Raw genomic sequence first — 13,919 nt, forward strand, 5'->3', positions numbered from 1 at the left:
TGCTCCCTAAAGTCTTGTCGGGTACAGATATGTACAACCTCATACTCCTACTTCTGCAAGGCAGTGCCAGAATTGGCGGATGACTCATGTATTCTTTGATTTTATCGAAAGCTTCTTGCTGAGCTTGCCCCCATTCGAAGCCTTCCTTGTTGAGTCGAAGCAGAGGTGAGAAGGCTTGCGTTTTTCTGCTGAGGTTTGAGATGAATCTCCTCAAGAAATTGATCTTGCTTAGTAGTGACTGCAATTCCTTCTTAGTTGATGGCAATTTCGCTTCCATTATGGCCTTGGTCTTATTCTGGTTTATTTCGATTCCTTTTTTATGGACCACAAAGCCTAAGAAGTCTCCCGCCTGCACACAAAAAGCACATTTGAGAGGGTTCATTTTCAGACCATGTCTTCTCATCCTTTCAAAAGACAGTCGAATATGGTATATATGGCTCCTCCCTGAAATAGACTTAACAACAATATCATCAATGTAAATTTGCATAAAAGTCTCTATGAAATCATGGAAGATCGAATTCATTTCTCTTTGGTACGTTGCCATAACATTTTTCAGACCAAAAGGCATCACTACCCATTCATAGGTGCCTAAGGCTCTAGGGAATCGAAATGTTGTTTTTGGGACATCCTTTTCAGAAATGAATATCTAATTATATCCAGAATATTCATCAAGCATGTTGATATACTCATGGCCCGCGGCAGAATCGACTAATATCTCCGCCATGGGCATTGAATATTCATCCTTTAGGGTTTCAATATTTAGGTCTCTAAAATTTATGCAAACCCTCAAAGTACCATTTTTCTTAATGACATGTACAATATTTGCCAACCATTTGACGTACCTGGCCGTACGAATGAATTTACAATGAAGAAGCCTTTTGACCTCCTCTTTGATCTTTGAGATAATTTCAAGTGCAAATCACCTTGGATTCTGCTTGATGGGCTTCTTCCCAAGCTTGATTGGCAACCTCATTTAGAACAAATCTCTGCTCAAACCAGTCATTTCATCGTAATCCCATGCAAAAGAGTCCTTAAACTCCTTCAGCAGTTGGATCACTTCAACTTTGAGTTGAGGGTTGATATTGGTGCTGATGTAAGTTGGCCTTTTTGTCAACCCCTATCCTAATTCGATTTCTTCAAGTGGATCGTGAGCTAGCATCTTGATGTTTGTTGCCAGCGGATCCTTCTCGAATCCTAAAGGCTCGTCATCATAGATGGCGTCGAGCCTCTGGCCTTGATCTTCACCATGAACCTTATCAGGTGGTTCTAGATCAAAGTCCTTACCAGGACCTTTTTGGTGAAGTTCCTTGTTGACTTTGAAAACCATGTGTTTGTCTTTAGCCTCTAAGGCTGCTTGCTGTTTGTTTTCGGCTATGTAAGCCAAAATTCTTTATAGTGCTTCGGACTCAGTCATCATCACCGTATTCGCTTCCTTAACCTGTTGGGTCGACTCCTGATGTTCCTATGTACCCAAAATCATCTTCGTCCACCACCTCACGATCCCATTGAAAACCATTGGTGGGGTGTAGATATAAAGAGCAGTATGCATTATCGTCTGGAGTAAATGCAAAGCTAGCCGGATCGCATGGAGCAATATTGGCCAAGTGTTTGTCAAACTGGCGTCTGTCGACATGATTGATTAAAGTCTTAAAGTAGCCCTGGTTTGCTTCTACGTTCTCCACAATACCGTCTGGCCGCCAGATGGTGATTCTTTGTTGCATGGAGAATGGTACAACTTCTACTCCATGTATCCATTCGCGTCCAAGAAGCAAGTTATAGTTGGCCTTTGTCTCCACAATCATCAACATCGTTGATCTGGTGACAGTTCCCACTGTTAGCTCAACCTGGACTACCTCAAGGGAGGTACCCACCTTTCCTTCATAGTTGGAAAGTACCATATTATGGGGCTTGGCATCCGTGTCATATTTACCTATTCTCCTCAAAATGTGATGCGACATCAGGTTCACCATTGCACCGCAATCTACCAAAATCTTATTAATTGGGACGTCTTTGACCTTCCCAGTAATAAAAAGAGGTTTGAGATGACTCTTCATAGCCTCATCTGGTCGTTCGAAGAAAGCATTTTTTCCTCCACGCAACCATTGTTCATTACGTAATAGCGCACTGGTTTATGAGCGTCCATTTCCATTTATGTGATGTTGTCAGTATCCTCGACCTCAGTTATTTGGTCAAATTCTCAGGGGAGCACTGATACCACATTAACTCTGATATCCAGCAAAGGCTCTGACCCGGATTCGAAATCATATGTGAGCATTTCGTCTTCCGCTACTGCTCGATCATATTTTTCTTTGGCCGCCTCTTCTTGAGCGGTAGGCTTCCTCTCAACAAATCTTAAATCATATTTCTCCTTCTTTCTGGTAGGTAAGTTGGTGCTGGATTCAGCGTTTTCTTTTGCCCCATCTCCCTCTGCGCCTTTCTCCTTCTCTGTTCCCTTCTCCATTGGGACCTTGTCGTGGGATTCTTCCCCTTGTAGTTCTCAGAGATGTAGGCTTCTTTTCTGGAAGCCTGGAATTCTTTATGGTAGGCCAACAAAGAATATCTTCTACTTCGAAGTTTTGCCATTTTTCCTAGCCATGCTTTCTGTCGTCGGCTGGCTTCATCCATTTTCCATTGGAAGCCTCTACAGTGGGTTTGAAGGAGATAGGTTTGGTAGCAGGACCCTTTTGTCTTGTCCCATCAAGCTTCACCAGAGTTCTGCTTGGGTCGAGATACCTCCTTGGATCGAAAGATCTTCTAGGCTCAAAAAACCATTGGTCCTGAGGGGCTCCCTGATCCCATCTGTATTTTGCCTTCCTGACTCCCTCAAAGTTGTGCGCCGCTTTTTTGTCGAACACGACACTGCATCGAGGGCATAACATGACTTCTGATTTTTTCCTCTGGCACCTATGGAGGAAGTCTGTTAGACTCTCCTATTCTTTTGGTAAGGCCAATTTGTTGTATTCTTCTTGTCGACGCCCGTCATGAACTTCCATGGGGGTTTCCTACGAGACCTTGATCATGTTGACCTCCATGTTGACATCTCTAATGATGCCCAGATTATGGAATTTCATTTGAAGGCCCTCAGCAACCTTATCCATTTATATGAAACTCTCAGTAGTCTCTTTGGTCACCATCATCAAATTGGAATCTTCAGTGACTCCAGGGTCGAAACCGTCAGTGATTCCGTTGGCGAAGCTTTCAGCAGCCTCCTGAACAAAATTCTTGAGGCACTCTTGGTCGAGGTACTCAGAGACTCTGACCATGATAGCCTTGTTAACAAAGTCCTTAGTAACTTCAGCCATGTTGATGGTGTTGTTAAAGTCATCAGTAACTTCGACCATATTTACATCACTTGGCTCGGTGTTATGAGCGTCAACTACTTGGAAAGGGTCGGAGTCAATCTTCATCTGGCTCCTGGGTTTCTCTCCGAATTTGAGTCTTCCCTCCTAAATAGCATTCTGGAAAAGATCCTTGAAAAGAAAACATTGAGACTTTTTATGACCCAGAAAATTATGGTACTTACAAAAACCTCTTTTCTTTCTTTGTTCTAAAGGAGGCATTTTAGCACCAGGAGGCACTATCATTTGGCCATTCTTAACTAACAAATCGAAGATTTCGTCACATTTTGTAACGTCGAACGTGTAAGTTTTCTTAGGAAATTTATCATTATTTTCCGGTTCGATAGGGTTTTTTCCATTCGACGGAGCTAAGACCTTACAGGAATAGGGAGAGCCTTATTTTAGTTCAGCAAGGTCGATCTCGCTTTTGTCAAAGCTCAAAGGTTCATCATATGGTCCTTCGTTATCTTTATTAAGTTCAACATAGGCTACTCTCTTATTCCTATTTGATATAGCTTTTTCTTCCTTCAAACGCTCTAGTTGTCGAACCCTATCATCCAGTTGGGCCATATCCCTCAAGTATTGGGTGTCCAATTTCTTCCTAATGAAATAATCAAGGCCTCCAGCAGCCATTTCGACCAACTCGTGTTCTGGCTCTTGTGTAAAACATCTAGCTTTTAGTACGCGGAATCTATTCAGATAGTTATCAATTGGCTCAGTAAACTTTCGCGTGATACTGGCCAACTCTTTTAGACTAATCTTCGTATGTCCCATGTAAAACTGCTCATGGAACATTCTTTCCAACTGAGTCTAAGTGCGAATCAAATTTTGTGGCAAGGTTGTAAACCACGTGAATTCATTCTTTGTGAGAGAACTTTGGAAGTACTTTATCCTAAGGTTTTCGCTGTTCGAAATTTCTCCCGCATCTATTAAATACCTAGCCTCATGTTTGATAGTGGATTCAGTAGTATCCCCAGAAAACTTAGTGAACTTAGGGACCTTCCATCTAGGGGGTAAGTCCGACTGGAGGATATACTCTGAGAGTGGTGACGTATAGTTTGGCCTTCGAGTGCCAAAGTTTCCTCTGTTTCGAGCCATGATTATTTCGACCATGGCTGCCAGATTATTATTTGTTGCCATATCATCGTGTCGCATTTGTTGTACGATGTTATCAGCATTATGATTCCTATTTACCAATGATATCCTTGGTTCTTCCTCTATTAGGCCTCGTGGTTGGTTTATAAGGGGTTCGACCATATGTTGTTTGATCGCTCCTCCCAGGTTTTCCACGTTCGCCTCGGGTGTGTCTCTTTAGTTCTGTTGAACTTGGTTAATGGTAAGATCCTCCTCGAAAGCTACCCCTTGGTTTTCTACCATATACTCTGTCTGTGGATGTCGGGGAGGCTAAGGCACACCAAAGAAGTTCTCCAGGCGCGTCATCTGTGCTGCCATTTGTTGACTGGTCTGGGTAGTATTTTAGATTAGAGGATTTAGGATTGTCCCCATAGTTTGGTCCAACATATGGACCATGTCATGGTTACTCTCATCCATTTATTGTCTAATGACTGCAGCAGAGTTATTCGTCAAGTTTGGCATGAGGGTAGAATATCTCATTCCTAAAGGTTGGCTATTTCGACCCATGTTTACCCCAGAACCTGATCCCTGTAACGGTGAAGTCATCATCGGTTCTGAAAAATACTGGAGGGGCGCTTTGTAAGTTTGTCATCATCAAAGTTGGCATCCCGTAGGGTTGATCTCGACCACTTGACGGCATCGAAAACCCAGGAGGCATAAAAGGTCTAAACACATAAGTCCTTATTGGTGGGGGAGTTTGTGGAGGGGCCATTGGACCAATAAAATTCAAGATAGGCTCAGTGTGGGTAATCAAATGTGTAGGCATCGAACTTGCCATTGACGTTATCGGTTCAAAAACAGTTGCTAAAATTGTTGGTCCCCGATTGAAGGAACTAGGGGTGGTTCTCCATTACTAGTTAACATATTCTGAGGGTTTGCACTATTTGGCTGATTTGAATTTGCCATTCCCCCCGTGTATCTTCCCCTTTGACTATCTTTGTTGGTGGTGGTTACTTTGCCACTTCTTAATGACATACAACGAACTTTTCAAAAAGGAGAAAGATGATTGAATGCCAAGAACTAATAGAATGAAGAAAAATTACTTTTTTTCAAAACAGTTAGCACCGTCGCACTTGTGGTGGGCCCATTGGCCCAGTAAAATTCTGGATAGGCTTAGTGTGGGCAATCAAATACGTAGGCATTGAACTTGCCATTGGCGCTATCGGTTCAAAAATGGTTGCTAAAACTGTTGGTCCCCCGGTCGGAGGAACTGGGGGTGGTTCTCCATTACTAGTTGACATATTCTGATGGTTCGCACTATTTGGCTGGTTTGAATTTGCCATTCCCCTCGTGTATCTTCCCCTTTGACTATCTTCGTTGGTGGTGGTTACTTTACCACTTCTTAATAACATATAACGAACTTTTCAAAAATGAGAAAGATGATTGAACGACAAGAACTAATAAAATGAAGAAAAATTACTTTTTTCAAAACAGTTAGCACCGTCCCACTGGGCGTGCCAATTTGTTTACCGTAAAAATTGGTAAACAACTGTTGATCTTCCAAATTAAAATATTTTAGTTACTTACATGATCGATCAGATTGATCCTAAGACATGTGCTAATTATTTTAAGGGTGAAGTTTGATGAATGATAAACACTTCGACAATGTTCACACTTAAAATAACTTGTTAAAAAATATAAAGGAAAAATAACGCAAAGAAAGTAAGGGAAGTGTTGGAAACTAAATGGCGATGAAGATAAATTTCTGAAAAGAAAAGATTAATTAAATTGCTTTAAGTAAAAACGTGGTGCAACATCAAACGTACATTTTCTCAATTTACACTTTCTCTACACACGGATGCTTTGGATAAGTTGATAAATTTGTACACGCTTGAACACACACCCCGATCCTAACACTAAGACCTCCTAATTGTACCAATCGAAATAATCGCTTCCAATGGCCTATTCACCAGATTGAGACAAGTGACACTCTACATATATGTAATTGCCCACTACGCCCCACGTATATCCTTAGCAGTTAGATAAGAACAAAGAATTCCCTCCCTTATTTGAATTCAAATCCTTTGTCGAACTACCACCAGTGACGCTTCTGTCGTAACTGCTAGAAATATTTCTAAGTCCACACAGTATATTTACTCTTGTATCAAGGTATCTTCGAATGGAATTTCAAAATGTATGGTTTTGTAGAAACATTCAATTTCTTCACATGAAGCTTTATTTCTTTAATTAATTCCCTTAATCCACATTAGACGTCGAAATTGAGAGCTAACACCATTCGACTCCTTATGGATAAACATATGTATTTCCTCAAAGGTGGGGACTCGAGGGTTCAATGTCATCTTTGATAGAACCCTCGATATATTTAGAACTATCACCAAGAATAATAAGGTTTCCAACGGGGTGGGCAACTGCCAAAGGAGAGATATTCAATATTTCTTGGTGTACTACCCCAGTGAGAGATGAAGTGTCACTTATATCATCGCCACTAAATATTTCTATGACATTCACATTTTAATAACATTGGTCATAACTAAGACAAATGAGGAAAAACATAAATTTATAAACAAGAAAGAGAGAAGTGGTTTTGAAAAAATTGGAAGTTTGAAAGAAAGGATATGAGGAAGAGTCGCTCTGAAAGTGTGATGAACCAAGGGAGTGTTAAATATAAAGAAGGAAAGAAACATGCAAAATAATAATCACCAGAATATTTTAAACTTTTATTTTCAAAAAAATTGTCGAACATGATTTTTGTTCTTCCTAATGTGAATTATGTGAACTTGAAAACATTATTGAAAGCATTTCCTTTGCAAACATATAAGCTTTGAACCTATTTTTCTATTATTCACAATGAGGTTTGGGGGATAGGATTGGTTATTTATCATACAAAAGATTTTTTTATCATCTTTATTACTGATCATATTACACTTTCTTTGTTGGACATATTTATTATAAGAGAAATCAGAGGTGGAAAAAATACTTTTATTAACTTGGTGCAGACTTAGTTTAAGTCACCCATAAAGGTTTTTATATATGATATTGAAATTAAATACTTTAACACAATATTGAAAAAAAAATTATATGAAAATTAAGATTGCTCATCAAACCACGTATGTTAGCTCACATCAACAAAATAGAATTGCATATAGAAAAAATAGGCATATCTTTAAAATTGTGTTTTTCTAATAAAGTTCCAAAATACTTATGATGTGAGGTTGTTTTTGAAGGGAGATCATGAATTATCAAAGTAAATGAAGCGGCTAAAATAAAATAAAAAATCATACGATAAATTCTTATGAATGATCGTGAGTCATGGAACGATAGAGTACATCTTGTCGCACATAATCATTGATTTTTGAAAAATGGATTGATCACAAGCATCATACAAATAAAAGTGTCTCTACTCATCCCGTACAAATAGAATATGCAACGCGGAAATCTTTTACCTATAATGTTAGTTGTGATCAAATGAAAGTATTAGAGAGAACAAGAAATCACTGCACTTAGGATTTTGAGATTATGTAAATGGGTGACTATCGCCTCCAAATTGGAATTTTATTTATTGAACCACTTATTATCCATGTAACTTACCAAGTATTATGTTTCTCTAATTTGTTCTAGTGCATCATAAGAACTCACCATTAAATCATAAATAAATTTTATTCATTTATTTAGTCTCTCATATATTTATTCTTATGTGTGTAATCATGTAGGGTCTCGTAACGTTGACAATAATATTAAATAGTTTATTTAGCATTATAAATAGTAAAATGTATACGGAAATACATCATTGTTGCCATAAGTGACAACAATGTCATGTGATCTAATATAGTATTTCTATCGTAATGATCATGTATATAATTTTTTGATACTCAAGTATACTTAGTAATAACAAATAATATAAATATCTTGTATCAACTGATTTCAGTTTTGTCATGCATTTTAAAGTCATAATCAATAAAGGAACTTGTAGATATTACTCCCATGTACGAAGGAGAATAAAATTTTAACTAGATCACCCATGTCCATTTGCACGACTCGTGGAGTACCAACTTCATCGACTTTATAATTATCTTGTAATAAATAACGTTTCACTATAAAGAGACTCACTTCTCATGTAGGAACCATGGTAGCTTCATAATAAAGGATGGTGTACACACTATCACTATAAAAATAATTTATGACACTACATAACATACTATGAAGTATTCTAGTGGGTCAATCAAATATAAATATTAATCCTAATATTTATATCTATATAAAAAATTCATATTTCATATTACAATCATCAATACTCACATAATAATCTTTATACATTACTTTATTCTCACAAAATTGTGCAAATTCCATCTTTCTTTCTTTGCTAACGATTATGTGTCTTTTGCGCCTTTATTGCATTTTCCTCCAATTTTGCAAGTTTGTCATTCACGAGAACATCTTAAAATCTAAAAATAACCTTTATTTTTTCATAACATCTATCATAGTTTTCACCTTTGAATAACGATAGATTCGCATGCAATTGATTTGACATTGTATTTTAATTTATCATCGATCTTGATCATGAATTGACGGTTGTATCGAACCATACTCTATTATACCAATTGCATGATTTGACATTGTATTTTAATTTGTCATCGATCTTGATCATGAATTGACGGTTGTATCGAACCATACTCTATTATACCAATTTGTTTGAGCAATTTGACGTGCAATGCTTAAGAAAGAAGAAGGAAATTCAGTAACTTGTCTTCTAAGGTATTACACTTTATAAGTTGAATATGATCAAAGTAAGAGAGGAATAATTTGCTAATAAGCGAAATACATTTCATTGAACCAAGAAGATGATTGTATACAAGGGATTTTCAACAACATTGATGTACTAACTAACTAACCATTTCTTCATTTAACGAACTAATTACTAACTAACTTTTAATAGAGAATAAGTTGCAAATTTTTGGACCAAAGTTACATCTCAACACACAATTAGTTATAAGCTTTCAAACTAAAGTGATTTGATATTACATATATTGGTATTGTATTAGTGGTCGGGTATCTTAAGCATGTTGAATGTGAAGGGTCGCTACCTAGAGCAAGATAGAGAGTCAGAAGAAGACTAATAGTATTGAAAAAGTTGAAGCTATAAAAGTCTTGGATGGATTAGTAAAGACGTGTGGGAAAGGTGAGGGGAACGAAGGAAGGTGAGTATGATGATAATATGTAACATCACATTCATTTTATGAAATGTTATGGGAATATCATGGTGACTGTAATGGACCCCGTTTTTGTTTTATTTGGATTGGACTATTCATTACCACTTCTTAATATGTTTTTGTAAAGTTTCCTTGTCAGTTGGATTTTATTGTTTACATCCTTACATTTAATTTAGTTTCAGCTAGCTTATGTCTTAATATATATAATATATATATATATATATATATATATATATATATATATATATATATATAATATATATATATATATATATATATATATATATATATATATATATATATATATATATATATATATATATATATATATATATATATATATATTTATTGATGAGGAGTAAGGAAGCAAGTGGTAAGCTTCCATGATTTGGATGCATGTGGAGCATAATTTAGCTTCTTTTTTTTTTGGATTTTAACCTGACGACGATTTGCGCAAGTGAAGGTGAGAGAGCACATACCTCGTTTTTTCTATCATTTATTTTCATCTTTGTAGTTAAGTTCGAGTTGGGTCTTAAGATCTTGCAATCTTATATGTCGAAGTTGCCTTTTAATATTACGATCTGAAAAAGAAAAAAAATTATGCATTTTGTGGTCAATATTAACCATGACAACGGGGCGGGGCAGAGACGGTTTTTACCTCCTCCAAATTCAAATCCAAATTCTCAAATAATCATTGTTCTCCGCCTCAAACCCCAACGGGAATGGAGAATTAAAATTCAGATATATCTCAAATGGGTTTGGGTTAGGTTCGGATATCCCGTCCCGCCACCCTCCATTTAGAAAAATCAAATTTTTAATAGAAATATTTATTTTTTCCAAAATCAAATTAAATTACAAATAATAAAATAAAACAATGTCAAAATATTTCATATATACATTTCAAATATTTTAAATAATAAATACAAATTAATATATTAAAATATTAGTCACATATTTAATATTCTAAATTATAACAACTAAATAATAATGTATATAATGAAATAAACGGGACAGGTTCGGAGACGGGTTCGGGGTGGGTATTAGTATCCCTATTATTCTACATGTCCCCATATTTTATAATTGAAAAATCCAAACTCATTCAAAACGGGTTTTCCCCGTCAATTTTGGGACGGATTCGGATGGGTACCCGCGGGTACGAGTTATGTTGTCATGCCTAGTCAAGAATGAGTGATGGATCTTAAGATCTTACAATCTTTTGTGTTGAAGTTGTCTTTTACATGACTATCATGATATGAGAATACATGATATCTTAGATGATTAGCCTTGTTTGTTAGATTTATGTTTTTTAAGCTAGTTATTTTAGACAAAGTCTTTTGAACTTGTTAAATTATAGAATGATGGTTACGAGTTATTAATTAAATCGGTTGAATTTTGTGATTTATAGGTTATTTTATTTATGTATTATAAATTCTATGTTTTAGTGTGTGTATATGTCAAATTACTATTTTATCCTTCGATAAGATCTTAAATATCGTGCTATGATCATAGTTTTACAATCTTTTACCGGTCGTTCGATCCTACTTAAGATCCTGTGTTTTACTATCTTGGTTCCCATTCTATAATTTACTCGCGATATTTGCTTAATTATAATATCCAATTGGACAAAATACAATGAAGTGGAACGTAATATATAATCGTGTGTTTTGTCTTTTTTTTTAAATAGTTTTTATAATATAACATAATTTTGTGTGAAAAAGTTTGAAAATGAATTTTTCATAAAAATTTTAAATAAAATTTTAATTTGAATAAAAACATTATTTTAGATATTTTATTATTTTATTGAAACTTTTTAGATATTAATTAAAATGTCAAAAAAAATTCTTAATTTTGAAGTTATTTTAAATAATTTTTCATAAAAATTATTTTTAAAAAAATTATGATTTTGACTATGTTTTAATCTTCAATATATATTCATGTTATAGAATATTAAAATTAGTTTTTAATTTAGAAAAAAGAAATATAAACAGATTTATAATATTTTAAAAATTTATTTTATAAAATTTATTTTTAAAAATAAAAAATAAAAATCCAAATGGGAACAAACAGACCTTAAGATGATGGAGTAGATTTTTTTTATATTGACAAAATAATAACCGAAGCTCTATTAAGTTTCTAAGACGGAAAATAAATATAAAAGAAATAGCTCTATGGTAAACAACCAATATACTAGTGTTCCTGAATCCTTCACCCACCACCATTTTCTCGTTGTGAGAGATTTTCAATAAGGAGTATTAAATATTATGAGAGTTTTTCAACAAGAAGTATTAAATATTGTGAGATTTTTTTATTTATAGGAATATCTTTATGAGAGATACACTATTTCATCCAAAATCTTAAAGGTGATAAATGGACGAGTCTTCTCACTTATAAATACTCAAATCTCTTTATTTTCAATCAATGTAGGATTATTATCCACACTATTCACAATTGATAGATTCTCAACATTACTTACTAACACCAAAGTCGTTCTGAATTCTTTGTTCCGGTTGCCTTTAGTTTTTTTAGTTCGGATTCATTTTGATTCTTTATTTCTTAGAAGATTGTATTTTAGTTTTTCTGAGCTTGAAGCATCGTACCAAACCATAATTTTGCTTTTCCTTCAACGTTTACTTTCAGTGTTTTTTTCTATTATTATAGAGAAAACTAATTAGATCACAAGTTTCCTTGGTGTTGTGCTGCAAAATTAATGGATTCACTAGTAAAAGCTCCATGAATTTTGTTCTTGGTGACCATAGGTTGGAAATTGAAAGAAATGTTTAAGTTTTGGGTAAGGTATCAGTTTGATGTAGGAAACAGGATTCTCCGGTGATGTATCCCCTTGTTAGTAACTCTTCTGTAATGGTAGAGTTGTGGTTGGTTGAGATTGGTTGAGAGGAAGAGGGTGCAATGAAATGTCCTTATTGGGTTAGTGTAATGTTCTTATTTGTATTGTTGGGTTAGTTGATGCTTTATCCAAGTGTATTAAATGATAATATTTATAAGTTTATTTTCATAGATTGTTTAATTGCAGCACAACAATATCATTAAAAATTATTTATTATTTATTATTATTTAGTAATTATGTTTATTTTTTAAAATTGTTTATCTAGTATCACGATAAATTAATAAAATAGTTATAATCAATTCATTAGTGTATAATATTTTCTTTTAAAAACGATCTCTTAATCCCTTAGGTGAATTTGAAATCAAAACAGATTTTACCGCAAATTAATTTCTTGATCATAAATTATAATTCATTGTTTCTAAAGTAAATATTAATTTTGAACAATTAAGTTAGATCAGGTCTCAAAAGTTCGGGTCAATAATCATTCACATATTAGATTTAAATACATTCGTCAAACATACAAAAGACAATTAAACACAAGTTTAATTGAATAATATTATAATTGCAATTTTATAGAACAATACTCATACATTCACGTGGTTCAAATGATAATTTAAAATAAATTCATCTTAAAAGGTCTAATCTTAGAAAATTTAGCTACTCGTAATTAAATTATTCATACCCAAAACTTTAGAAGAAAGATACGTGAATTCGAGGATCGAAATTGATCTTCAATGGCGAAAAGTCTTTAATCCACACTCCTAAAGACTTTGCAACTGTCCAAGTTTCTATTATCTAAAATCTAGAAAGTATTCTAAAATATCCGTTTTATAGAGGTCCAAAACGCATCAGAAATACCCAGCTATTTGGCCAAAATACATCAGAATCGTCAGGATAAAAAGGCATTGTTGCACGATTTTGGTCTGAATCCCTGCGCAATTTAAAATGATCATCGTGCAATTTTTGAGTAGTTGGCTCTTTTTGTTAGCTTTCATTTTCCGTCAGCTCCACTTTAATTAGAGTTACAAAGCTCTAGATATGATCAAAATACTGCACATACATCATGATGTAAAATATATTAAATTCATCATTAAACCATGTAATTCTCCTCTAAATACTACTAAAAACACTAAAAGCAACAGATAAAAATACATAGTAAGTGACTTTCATCACAACCACAAATTTAAAATGTTATTTGTCCTCAAGAAACATGTTTGCAGAGAAAAAAAATTATTAATAAAATAACATGCTTACCAACCGATGATCACCACACAATTCCAACTCGGATGTCACTTCAATTCAGACAAGTCCAGAGAATTCTTCCAACTTGATATATACTCAATTTGTCTTTTTTTCTCACATTTTCTCTCAAGTGGAATAATATGGTAATCACTCAATCAAAACACAACAGTTATTTTACCATAAACTCGCAAA

This window comes from Lathyrus oleraceus, chromosome 7, assembly GCF_024323335.1.
Source record: "Lathyrus oleraceus cultivar Zhongwan6 chromosome 7, CAAS_Psat_ZW6_1.0, whole genome shotgun sequence".
NCBI classification, from domain to species: Eukaryota; Viridiplantae; Streptophyta; class Magnoliopsida; order Fabales; family Fabaceae; genus Lathyrus; species Lathyrus oleraceus.